The 12,904-nt window shown below is 44.2% G+C and overlaps 1 long non-coding RNA gene across 1 annotated transcript in view; it reads left to right on the top strand.

Moving 5' to 3' along the window:
• Positions 1-11,347, top strand: part of LOC122373244 — a 19,401-nt gene extending 8,054 nt beyond the window's left edge. The window contains exon 7 of the long non-coding RNA XR_006255011.1: positions 10,881-11,347. This is a non-coding gene — a long non-coding RNA (uncharacterized LOC122373244). The remainder of the gene's footprint in view (positions 1-10,880) is intronic.
• Positions 11,348-12,904: the final 1,557 nt, after the last annotated feature.

Raw genomic sequence — 12,904 nt, 5'->3', positions numbered from 1 at the left:
CCTCCGGGCATCAATTTTACACATTCTGACCAAAAATTTTTCCAGAGGCTGTGATAGGTTGGCCACAAATGACGTCAGAGTGACGTCATGTTCTGTCATTTTCGACCGAAAAAAGACCTGTCAGGCCTACAGCTTTGAAGATACAGAAAAATGATCAAGACATAAAAGGTGTAGAATTGACAGGGCTACAAAACTGCTATCTCGGATTTTTGAAATTTTTGAGTTTTGATCCCCAAAAATCAAAAAAGCATTTTTTTGGATATATTAGCCAAAAAATCCAAAAAGTTTTTTGAGTTTCGAAAAAACCGGAATATATGTGATAGTACCTACCGTCTTCTATCTACATACCAAATTTCAGATCGATACCTCGTTTTTTGGCCAAGTTATAGCGAAAAAACTGTTCAAAAATGATGACGTCAAATTTTCAAACTCAATTTTTAGCAATTCTAGAACTCGTAGAGCAAAACAAAGACCACCATTAGACTCCCCGTGACGAGCTGCATCGAATGGATACCCATTTTATGCAAAATATCAACTTTGAAATTTGACCTAATTTGACCTGACCTTGACCTGACCTTCACCAAAACGTGACCTAGGCTGGCCCCAAAGGCTGCCTAACCCACATAATCGCATTTGTCATGTAAAATGGACTATAAAACATGTATCACACGACACATTCATATTGTGACCCCCGGTGACCTGACCTCGCTGTGACCTGACCTGGTATCAGTGACCTCAGATAGCAAAGTATGTGTTTGACGAACAATATACCATCGATGGTTTTCAATAAATTACCAATTTACTCGATTTCACAGCACATTTCTTGAATTGCCTGTGAACGGTGAAAATCTGACCTTTGACCTGACCTGTGACGTCATCGGTTTGACCTAGGTCAATGAAATTTGGTCACAAGGTAGTTCCCGGGTAGGGCTATCAAGCGCCGTTTGAATTTTGAAAATCGGCCGGTAACTTTCCGAGATCTTAGGGGGGGGGGCCGAAACGGCCCCCCCTACGGGTGGTAGGGTCCGCCGGTAGCCCTACGGGGCGCGGGTTAACCCTCGCATGTGTGCGGCGTTTGCCAGCTTCTAATGTGTAGGGGGGGGGGTCGGTTGGACCCCCCCCCCCTTGCCGTTTGGCCCCTGATCGAGCTAGAGCTTCGCGGAAAAAACGAGCGTGTTGCCCGTGACGAGAGGAAGCCGATGATACCCAATTTTAAGGTCCTAGGTCATTGGTTGACCTTCCAGGTCAGGTCAATGACCCAAAGTCGGGAAAATCGGGACCTGTTAGAAAGTCGTAAAGTGTGGCTGCTAAGGGGTTTTTCGGGGTGCTGATCACGAATATCGTGTTAGTTTTGATCACAGATGATGTCTTGAAGCATTTAGACCAGGTCGGGTCAGGTCAGGTCAGGTCAACCAGTAGGCGACGTGACGGGTATTCGTAGTACGTGTCAACCGCCTCTGACAGCTTCGTAACATGTTACGAAGTCACCAAAACTACTTCGTAAATGTTCAAATGGTTGCTAAATTCGAATTCAGCTCCAAAAACTAGCCTAGAAACATGTAAAACTCGAAAAGGTGACCCGAGGTCACCCGAGGTCACCAAAGGTCAATGACCTGACCTGACCTTCAGGTGACCTTGACACACACGGGAGTAACATCAAATCACATGTTTGAACGTTTGAAACCACGAAAAGCTTGCAAACACTCGGCTAAGGCGAGCCGACATACGCGAAATCGCGATTCCGGCCAAACATGGTCTCGGAAAAGAGGTCACAGGTCAAAGGTCATTTGGGTCAGGGTCATGAAATTTTCAGGGTAGGTGTAAAATTGATCAATGCGAGGGTACTGAAAATTTCGTCGCGATCGGCCGCTTTTTACGCGAGTTATTCGCGAAAAACCATGGGGGGGGGGGTCCATCCGACCCCCCCCCCCTACACATGCGAGGGTTAAGTTTTAGTTTTAAGTTTTTAGATTTTCGGAAAAAACGGAATATATGTAATAGCCTCTATCGACTCCTATTCGCATACCAAATTTTAGATCGATATCTTTTTTTGGCCAAGTTATAGGGGAAAAAACTGTCCAATATTGATGACGTCAAATTTTCAAACTCAATTTTTAGCAATTCTAGACCACGCAGCGTAAAAAAGACGACCATTAGACCCGCCGCGACGAGCTGCATCGAATCAATACCCTCTTTATGCAAAAATAGCAGCTTTAAAATTTGACCTTTTTTTACCAGTGCTACCGCAACTGTGCCACATTGACCTTACCTTCACCAGGAAGTGACCTACACAGTTCCTGGGGCCCGTGCCCTCCGCCGCGCGGATGGTGGCCGGGAGGCTCACCGCCTGCCGGACTAAGTGGTTTTTCTGCATTTGCGAAGCCATTGAAATGCCTTATCAACATTCATTTTTCGTAAATAAATCTGTGTAATTTGTGTATGGGTCCCGTTCGCATTGGTGACATATTTCAGCTGCATCCCTTCAGATTTTGGTGGCGCAGTTCATATACATGTCACGGATCGAATCTGATTCGTGGCATGAATATGAACTGTGCTACCAAAATTTGGACGGATGCAGCTGAAATAAATATATGATTGTGATATGCGCGGCCCCGGACTTACTGGCCCGGGGCCTCATGCACATCACAACTCGCACCCGACAATCCAAGGAACAATTCTGATCACCCCCGGAAGGAGGGGGCGGTCGCTCCGCGGCGCGACCGCCCCCTGATGCCGGGCGGAGACCAGAATTGAACCCCGGACTGCCGGGTGAAAGCCTGATGTGCACCAGCCTCGCTGCCGAGGCGGCGAGGGACGGTGGCCGGACCTCGGACCCGGTGCCACCACGGCCACTGCCCCTCCCTCCCTACCCCACTCCACCGTGTGCCTGGCCCCGCCCCTGCCGCCTGACCTGCCCCCGGGCGGTGGCCGGTCGGCCGGGCCGCCGCGCGCGTGCCTTTGCTACCGGCGCGTGGTGCGGTGGTGTCAAGACACTTCTGTTTTGGCGGTATATTATTGTAAACTGTGATCACTGTGAAAAGAATAGTGATAACTATTATTATTCTTATGACGGTGTAATATCGAAATATATCATTTTAATTTTAATTTTATCAATTTGCAACATATAACATAAGCATAAGGCTACTAACTTAGTATTTATATCATGAATCATATATCATATATTTACCTATATTATAAAGTTCAAAATTTGACCTCACTTGACCTGACCTCGAACTGAAATTCATCCAGATGTGGTCCATTGGCCTATTGAATTCTATGAATAAAATGCCCTTAAAACGTGTCTCAAATGCTGTTTTCTATATTTCTTTTTTGGTGACCTGACCTTTGCATGGTATCGTAGGGTAGTGTGGGGTAATTTGAACATATTTTTACGTCTTCTCCGTTGTAGGTACCAAATTCCAGCTCAACCCTGGATGAAGAAAAACTGCTTTAGTAGCGCAAGTGTCACTTGCTTTCACCATGCAAGCCTCATTTTTGGACGAGCCGAGCATACCTTGAATAGCATAGCCTCACTTCTCCACCAAGTCACGGTGTGTTCAAATTGCCCCACCGTGGGGTAATTTGAACATACTGCCTTTACCTGTCATAAAAAACGAGAGTCTCGCCAGCACCGATGTTGTTTGACCCATAAACAAATAAGCAGAACAATTCTAAACATACCTTCACTTGAAAATCAACACAACAACAAAAATAACAGTTGCAGAGTATCAATATTTGCACGCTGCACACCGGTCAGTTGACAGAATTCGCCTCTCTTCAATTAACAGAACGTCTATCATTTTTGTTTGATAAAAACTCTCCCAACCTTACTGCATCTGTTATGCAGATGCAGAAAACCTGGACATTTGGAGTTATGATTTTGTCCAATGTCCAATTCGGAATTGGTTGGACAAAGGTAGCAGACTGGACAGCATTGGACGATGGTTTGCTTCACTTCAGCGCTTTTTATAAAGTAATCGTGCATAGCATTGATTGGCGAATGGAAAGCTTGTTAAGCTCTCAATATAATGAACACTTTTCGGCTGGTAAAATTACATCACAAGCAATTTAAATGACAGTTTTGGGTGTTGATTAATGCGTTATTTTCGGACATATTTGGACAAGCGGCTGACTTTAACATTTTTGAACGGAACTCAACGAAAATGCCGGTAATAGACGGATATTAGACGTAAATTTTATAAAACTGGCATCACTAATCTAATGTAATCTAAATCTACTAATCTAAAGCTACTGCTTTGGGTCGAAAATGTTGGCAAAAAAACCGGAAGCGTTGTTTTTTCGGAGCTATCCCTGTCTTCATTGAAAATGTCACACTATGTTCAAATTACCCCACGCTTAAAGTTACTTTGCCATATTTAAAAACAGGTTTCATAAGCAAATTTCTTGGAATGATGGCACTGATTAGGTCATTGTACAACAAAAGCCGTTGCGTAGTAGGCGCTAGCAGTGCAAGATTTTGCGCTGCAATGAAGTTACAATGACGTGTTTATAGGCGTTTTTACTTGCGAAATTGATTTTTTACAGTGTGCGTCAACATCTTCATTTCCTGAAACTTTAAACCCCACTCATGTGATAGGCCTTTTAATTACGATAATTTCCCTCATTGGTCATATTGTCATGCCACTTATGGATTTTCCGTAATTGTGTTTTTCACACTATGTTCAAATGGCCCCACATGTTCAAATTACCCCACCCTACCCTATGCAACGAAACTTGTCTTGGTAGCCTAAGAACACGTTTTGTGCAATCAGTCTCAGTCTATTCTTTGGCAACTACGGTGCAAGGCCGATACTGTAGAAACTTGCATTTTGTACCCTTGACCTGACCTCTGACCTACTCAACCTTCAAGGCGGTGGGGGGGGGGGGGGCATTTAGTTTTTTTTTTCGATGCCTCCAGAACCGCCGATCGTCACCAAACTTTCAGTACCCTCCCGGGCATCAATTTGACACATTGTGACCAATTTTTTCCAAAGGTTATGATAGGTTGGCCGGAAATGACGTCAGAGTGACGTCATGTTGTGCCGTTTTCTACAAAAAAGGTTTCGCGGGAAGAGCTGTCAGGCCTATAGCTTTCAAGATACAGAAAAATAATGGTAGACATACAAGCTGTAGAATAAACAGGGCTACAGGGCTAAATTTTTAACTGCAATCTCGGGTTTTCGAAATTCTTCGGTTTTGTTGACCCTCAGAAGTAAGGAAACTAATTTTTTGGATATATTAGCCAATAAATCCAAAAAAAAAAAAACAATTTAAAAAACGGAATTTATATGATAGTACCAACCGTGTTCATACCAAATTTCAGATCGATATCTTTTTTTTGGCCAAGTTACAGCGACAAAACTGTTAAAAAATGTTAACGTCAAATTTTTAAACTCAATTTTTGGCAAATCTAGACCATGCAGCGCAAAATAAAGAACACTATTGGACTCGCCGTGAGGAGCTGCATCGAATCGATTCCAATTATGCAATTAAAAGATCAACTTTGGTCATATAACCAACACCATTGAGTTGGAAATGAAAAATTGGCCATTAAATATGCATCACACATAGTAAAATAGGGTTAATTTGCTGACCCTTGGTGACCTGAGCTTGTATTATCAGTGACCTCCAATAGCAGCATACTGCATATGTACTATGCAACTGACGCCCTATCGCTGATTAATCTGAATGTTATAGCGCATTCATTCCCTAGAAGACCCGTGAACGACAAAACATTTACCCCGAGGTCAATGAAATTAGATTTCCCTCAGTAAACTTGACAGGGCTTTCGAACGCCGTTTGAATTTTGCGGATCCGTCCAGTAGTTTCGGAGATACGGCGCGGGTTAACCCGCCCCACTGGGGTCTGCGTATAACACGCCCTACTTGGGGGGGGGGGGCTATTCATAGCCCCCCTCCTAACTCCGAAACTACTGGGCCGATCGTCAAAATTCAAACGGCGTCTGATAGCCCCGGAAAAACTATCGAGCGAAACCTAATTTTATTGACTTCGAGGTAACCGATGACGTCACAGGTCAGGTCAAAGTAAAAATTATTAGCATTTTGGCTTGTTCACGTTTTGGGCTCTGGCCGCCGTCTTACAAGTCAGATCAGGCTCATTTTTTGGTTCACACACTCGTGAACAGATGTTCTAGATACCCTGAGGGTACCAAACTTGTACTTTGATTTTCAGGTCTAGGTCAGGTAACGAAAATATTATATCATGCGTCGGTCACGTGACACATGTTTTATGGTCCATTTAGGCCCATGATTTCGAAGCTAGAAATGAGAGGTTTTCTCGCATAACTTTAGAAGTAGCCAAGCTAGGAACAAAGTAATGGCACCATCGTGATCCTCTCGTCAATCCGCATCGAACCATATATGTGTTGACCTCAAAAGGTCGAGGTTGACCTCAGGTCATCATGTATATCATTCGATGCGCCTTGACGAGTTGAACACAATGCGACCATCCGCGCGGCTGTATCTTGTTCCTGTAACAAGTTGTTAGCAAAAAAAACTTTGGTGACCCTTGATGACGTGACATGACCTTACAGCTGACCAAGAGCAAAAAGACCTCAAGGTAGATCCTATATGAAGTCATTGATGATATGCCATTCCGAGGCGTTTTAGGGGGAAAACCCTAAAGGGGGGGGGGGGTTGATTTTATTGACCTTAGGTCATCGATTTCGAAATTCCGAGATATACAAATTGTAGCCATCTATAACCTCATAACATCCTACGACTGTCAAAGGCCTACGTCATCTACCGTAGCTCTGACACGGTGACAAGTTGCAAAAAAAGTGATTTGAGGTTGGGTCATTCGAAGTGCCCTGACCTTAAGAGGTTCAAACTTGCACACCATGCCTCGGCCAGTGTAAAAACTGGATGATCACACTTCAGTATCTCAGTAAGGTCACCTTGACAGGAAATAAGCATAACATTGTGGTGAGCATTTGGCGGATTCAGGAATGTTGTTTGGCGCATTTATCCCACTCAGAGCTTCCGAAATTGACGGTTTTTCTTCACAAAAAGATAACTACACCACGTTTAAAAGATAAGGCTGGCTATAGAATACAGAGCATTGAATACGAAAGCAAAAGCTAGCCAATGATCCACGTCTATAATGGCACCTAACAATAGCACGGGGCAACACTTTGCGTTGAGGTCTGTTCCGATTAGTTTTGGCCACAGGTCGTTTGATGGTGAGGTTTGGTGAGGTGGTTTGGCATGGATGTGCCAAACCACCTCACCAAACCGGATATGCGCCGTCTTTGCAGATATCTCTGGCGGCCGATTCTCGAGTAACCGGTAGACGTGGTGTGTGTCGAAATTTGGTGTGATTAGTGATACCCTAAGGCCCTATTGAAATAACGCCCACTCACAGGTGTCAGCTTCTGGCTCCTCGTCCCAGTCCTCCGTTCCTTCGCCCTAGCCCGCCACTTCCGAAAGCCTTGCTGTAGGCTTGTCGGAGAAGCGCATTCGATAGCCCTTTTACCATACCTTTCTGAGTGATAGCCTCCAGAGGGCAAAACTGTAAAGCTTTCACGAAATGGTTTTTGGGTAATAACTTTTGATTCGAAATTCGCCACGAAGTTACTTTTGCTAGCATGGTGTTCCTGTCGTCGAGACACGTCAAATCCTTAAAGGTCATTTTGCTGACCGGAAAGGGTCATGTTGCATATCAGTCGATTCGTATCGTAGCTGAATACATCTGACGTGTTTTTATCGCTTTAGCATGTCTCTATCAAAAGTTATAGCAAAAAAAAAGTGCTGGTGAGTCCGAGGAGATCGGAGATCCAGGATCTGCAAGAGGGATCCAGCACTTCAGGTTTTGCCGAGGGATCCAGGAATCTGGTCATCATTTTGTCTGGATCCTGGCTTTAGATTTGGACCTTGGAGATCTTGGATCCAGGTTTTGGATTTGTCGAGGGATCCTGGGGATCTTTGTTTTTTTTTTAACAAATATTTTACACATCAGTCTACCATGATTAAATGCCTACCAAACCCAATGTGCAAAACATTAGCATGTACAACTGTTAAACTCACTTTATACTGGAAGGAAGACATACTCTAAAAAAGCTGCTCAAGGTTTCAAAGTACAGGGATGTTCACGAAAAACTGACACATTTTAAAACGACTTTGTGAGCATGTGAGAGCTCACGGAGACTTGATTTGCATGCCATTCGAAAGCCTGTTGAAAAAAGTGTTGTATGTGCATAGCGCCTTTAGGTAGCATCACACGAGTTTTCAAATAAATAAGAGAGCGTTAAAATGGGGAAATTTGACTTGGCGACAAAACTTAGCGGAAAAGCAATGAAGCTCTCGCGGCTACCATCTGCCACCACGACTGAACCAGTCCACGAATTCGTCTAAAATTTGGCATATTAATGTTTCGATGGATTTTGTTTTATACTTTTGGCAAATTCCTAAGGAATGCCAAAATTGGCAGGCTTGGAAATGCTGATGCCAGAAACCATGGCCGCATGCTGGCAGTCACTGTAGAGTGGTACCGTGCCATCTTTTAACGGCTTCTGTTAGCTACTGTAGCGGAAATGGGTCGACGTCTACACCATTTGGTGGTTCTGGCACGTCAGGGCCACCACACGTACAGTAACCGCGATCATCGGTCTCACACGAGAACAGGGGGGAGGGGGCATTGTCTCGCGCATCACCTCTCACCCATAGCCGGCCATTTCGCTCTACCTCAACACCGTGGACTATTCCTGTGGGGTCACGTGAGTGACATGGTCTGTAGCAGCGGCCCAAAGGACATCAAAACTCCCGACGAGTGCAGTGAGAGGTGTTGCAATTCTTCAGGCACGTGCCCAAAAAGGGGGATAATTTCCTGTTTCGGGCTGAGTCGTGCACTGCTCCAAAAACTCGTCATCTGCAAAATACGCTGAAACTTCTTAGAAACGAAAATGACATATTCCCAAAATATGTCAATAAAAACTTAGAAGTCCACTCTATTTGCACGTAGCATGATCACCGTGCTGAGGGCAAGTGTTTTCTCGTAATTCGGAAATAAAATGTGTCAGTTTTTCGTGAACATCCCTGTATGTGTCAGCATAAACACAACTTAGACTTAGTGGGCCGTAATATCATCTGGATTAGGTGTTTGCCAGTTAGCGTCGCAGAGCTTGTGATATATCAATGATAGATACAATGTTTGGTCGGTATCAGTTTGGCATTGGTTTCGAAAATTTCTTAAATTTACATCACAAACATGTTCATCAAAAATTTCTTAAATTTACGTCACTAGCATGTACATGTCCATTTAGTGCTTCTCCAGGCAAATAACATATAAATAATCCTAAAATTATGATTGTGCATTGGATCTTGGATTCTACAATTTTGATATTGTTTGGGATCTTGAAAGTTTGATCTAGCGCTGGATCTTGAACCCTGAAATTTTGATTTTGCGTGGGGTCCTGGATCCTGAAAGATCTTGATTTTTGGTCGAGGCACAAGTCTGCTGGTGACCGTTCATGACCTCGGGCACACAGATGCACTGACCTTGAGAGCCCTGGTTCTGAAATGTTTACAACATGTGCGGAAAAATGCATGAACCCTAGGGTGTTTCATTACACTATGGTAAAATAATGTTGGTTCAAAACTCAGCCATATCGACTTTGCCCCAACTCTACCCGTAAAACTGAATCGATTGATACGCTTGAAACCCAAATTTAAGTATATTTAGGGGTCGCACACTTTTGTCACCAAAACTCATTACACAGAGAAGGGGGCACATCCTTCCTTGGTGCGCTTGGGCAGCGCCTTCCGGTTGAGTTCCACGACTCGCAGGCCATCGTTGTTAGGGCCCTGCCGCCCTCAATAGACCGTTGCAGAGCCCTCAGATGCCAGCATAGCCCCCGCAGCGTGGTTGTGTTGGGGCCCTCAGAGGCCGTCGCTGGGCCGCCTGAAGCCAAATGGGCCCTCAGACTTGAGTTGGGTCTAGGGCCATCACGAGGGCCCTCAGAGACCGTCGTAGAGACCCTCAGGGGCCAGTGGGGCCCCTGGAGTCCTGTGGGACCCTCAGCGGTCGTCATGAGGGCCCTTAGTGGTCGTTATAGGGCCCCAGGGGACAGAGTTCGTCAGGTGGGAGCCCTCAGAGATCGTCATAAAAGGGCCCTCTGAGGCCGTCGTGGGGGCCCTCAGATGCCGTGTGGAGCACCAAACGCGGCTCGGGACACTTCTAGCCGGTGTGGAGGTCCCGACTAGCATGGGGCGCTCCTGACCATAAATAGACACCCCGGATGATTCCACATCAGTGTTCGTTTCCCGATCACTGGTTTTCAGGAGAAAATGTATTGGATGGTGCGACGGGCCCCTTGTATGGATTTTGGGGGTGCAAAAAAGATATGTTTGCACCCCCATGTTTTTCGATGAGGGTGCAGCTGCACCTCCTGCACCCCCTATTCCGCCGCCACTGCCTGGCTTTCTCAACCAAATCAGTTCGCAGGAAGACTACTCATGTTACGGCCAGAAACAGAATCAGAGATGAAAAGTCGCAGAAATGTGCGACCTCTAAACATCATTAGAATGAAGTGAAATTTTACACAGAAACTTGTGAGCAGATGACATTTGAGGGGAACATCGATATGACTCGCAATATGGCACTTTGAAAATGTGAAACACCCTAATGAACCCTTGCCAAAAACCGCAGGGGGGGGGGGTTCAAACAGCCCCCTCCACGGCCCGGATTAAGGGAAAATATATAATATTGTCTTGCTTGTACGTTTGGAGTAGTAAGTAGGTACGGCTCTCGCGAGATGAAGCGGTGGGTTTTCCACTTTTACATATGGCCGGCTTGTAAACCAACAAGTCGATCAAGGAGAATGGAAAATGTCCGATACTGACGTTCATTCTGTGTTTCCACAGGATGTCGGACGTTAGGTCATCGACCTGAGTAGCAGACGTTGAAGAACATTCAGAAATGGCCGCTGGTGTCGCCTGAAGCATCTCAGATGAGAAAGGGGCTGTCGTTGTTGTGATGTCTGAATAAATACATGTTTATTGGGAGGTGGGGAGTGTTGTGACGAGAAGGTGGGTGAAATAAACCCGCCCTCTCGTATATTGCCATGGGTAGTTGTGGATATTCAGGTTCAGGTCATGAAAGTATTTTAAAAAAATTAATTGGGAGGGGACCGGGGCATCAACTGACTGTCGCTGACCAATGGGTAGATGGGCGAGTTGTGCTACGATAGTACGATGCTTTGACGTGAGTGAATGTTTAGATTAGTAACCTAGTAGATTTAGATTAGTAGGATGCGGATTCTGAACAGTAATCGTCACGCACTTTAAGATTAAGAATGTGGATCACTCAATACAATGGTGACTACCAATAATTTCCTAATTTGTTTACATTACGATAAAGCACGTACGTATATAGCTAATCATTGTAATGATGAAAGTTGAGATACCACAATATTTTAATTATTGCATAATTACATCTTTAGGTACAGTATATAATATACATATAACATATTACAATTATATACATACAGCACAACATACTATACAGTATATATTACAATTCAATATAATATATTGTGTACAATTGTATATACGAATTATATTGCATATTTTTTGTATTAAATAGTTCATGTGAATACTACACATGAATATTGCAATACTATATTGGTATATACTAAATAAATATATAGTATAATTATGATACTAGTATTGCAATACTACTACTATAATTATAAATACTATAATACTAGTACCTATAATAATATAAAATTATATAGTATTACTATTAGTGTAATATTGCAAGTTTTTTGCCCCATACCACTCTATTTCCTATATTACACAATTTTTGGTGAATAGTGTATTGCATACAACATACCATGATTAACCACACTTGGATGTCCGATCCGATGATCCCCATCCTACCATTATGCTCCTCACATCACCACTTTCATAGCTTGGTACGCTATAACCAGGAGTGATTATCACCTCTTTCTCTCCCCACCCACATGGACAGGGGATCTCCGTGATTCTGAAAACTACCCATTGAAACATACAAGGCCCACGTCACAACACCCACGCAAAGGTGGGTTTATTTCACCCACTCTCTCGTTATAAAAGCCCAGACCCAACAGCTATAAATGTAAACGCAAACACCACCATCCCCCCCGTGAAGGATGTGTTTATTTAATATCACTCCCACGATAACACGCCACTTTCACCAACACATTTGTCATTATCACTCTGTTGCTGCTGGTTCTTGTTTGATGTTCTTCGATGATCTGATGCTTCTGGCATGGAAACAGCCTGTGGAAGAAGGAACTCAGTCAGAAATGATCTAATCTGCACATCACGACATGCTGTGCTTAGAAAGCTGTATTGTTTGTTTGTTTGTTTATTGAATAATCACCAACGGGCTTGCACCCAATGACAGGTGAAGTCGGACAGTAAAATTATAAAAACATAACTGATACACCGGACACCCCGACACTCACATGCACGTAAATCCTACCATTCGGAGGAGCTATGTACATAGCGCACCACCCTATTTTTGAAACCAGCTGTACCCTCCGTCCATACATCAACATCTGCGTTGCATCGGCTAGGAGCCGAGACGATCTAGCGGGCACTAAAATAGGCATATGTTGTAAAAGAAAGGGCGAGTTGATGACATGCCGAATAAATTAAATGTCATGCTGTGCGCGACGAGTCCCTACTTTGAAAGCACGTAGGAAATCATTATCACGCGACAACGACTACTCAGCCACACCAAGAAGTTGTGCTGAACGCGTTCGATCCTTTTCAGATGGGTATCAGCCGCTCCATTCCAAACAACGCTACAATATTCTAAAATTGATCGTACGTTGGCATTAAAAGAGCACATCACAGCCGCAGTATCACATTCTTGTAACGAGCGGCCACGCTTCCCTGTC

The sequence above is a fragment of the Amphibalanus amphitrite genome, unplaced genomic scaffold (assembly GCF_019059575.1).
Source record: "Amphibalanus amphitrite isolate SeventyFive unplaced genomic scaffold, NRLGWU_Aamphi_draft 001465F_arrow, whole genome shotgun sequence".
NCBI classification, from domain to species: domain Eukaryota; kingdom Metazoa; phylum Arthropoda; class Thecostraca; order Balanomorpha; family Balanidae; genus Amphibalanus; species Amphibalanus amphitrite.
Note: the sequence above shows the minus strand (reverse complement) of the source record. Positions and strands in the feature narration are given on the sequence as shown.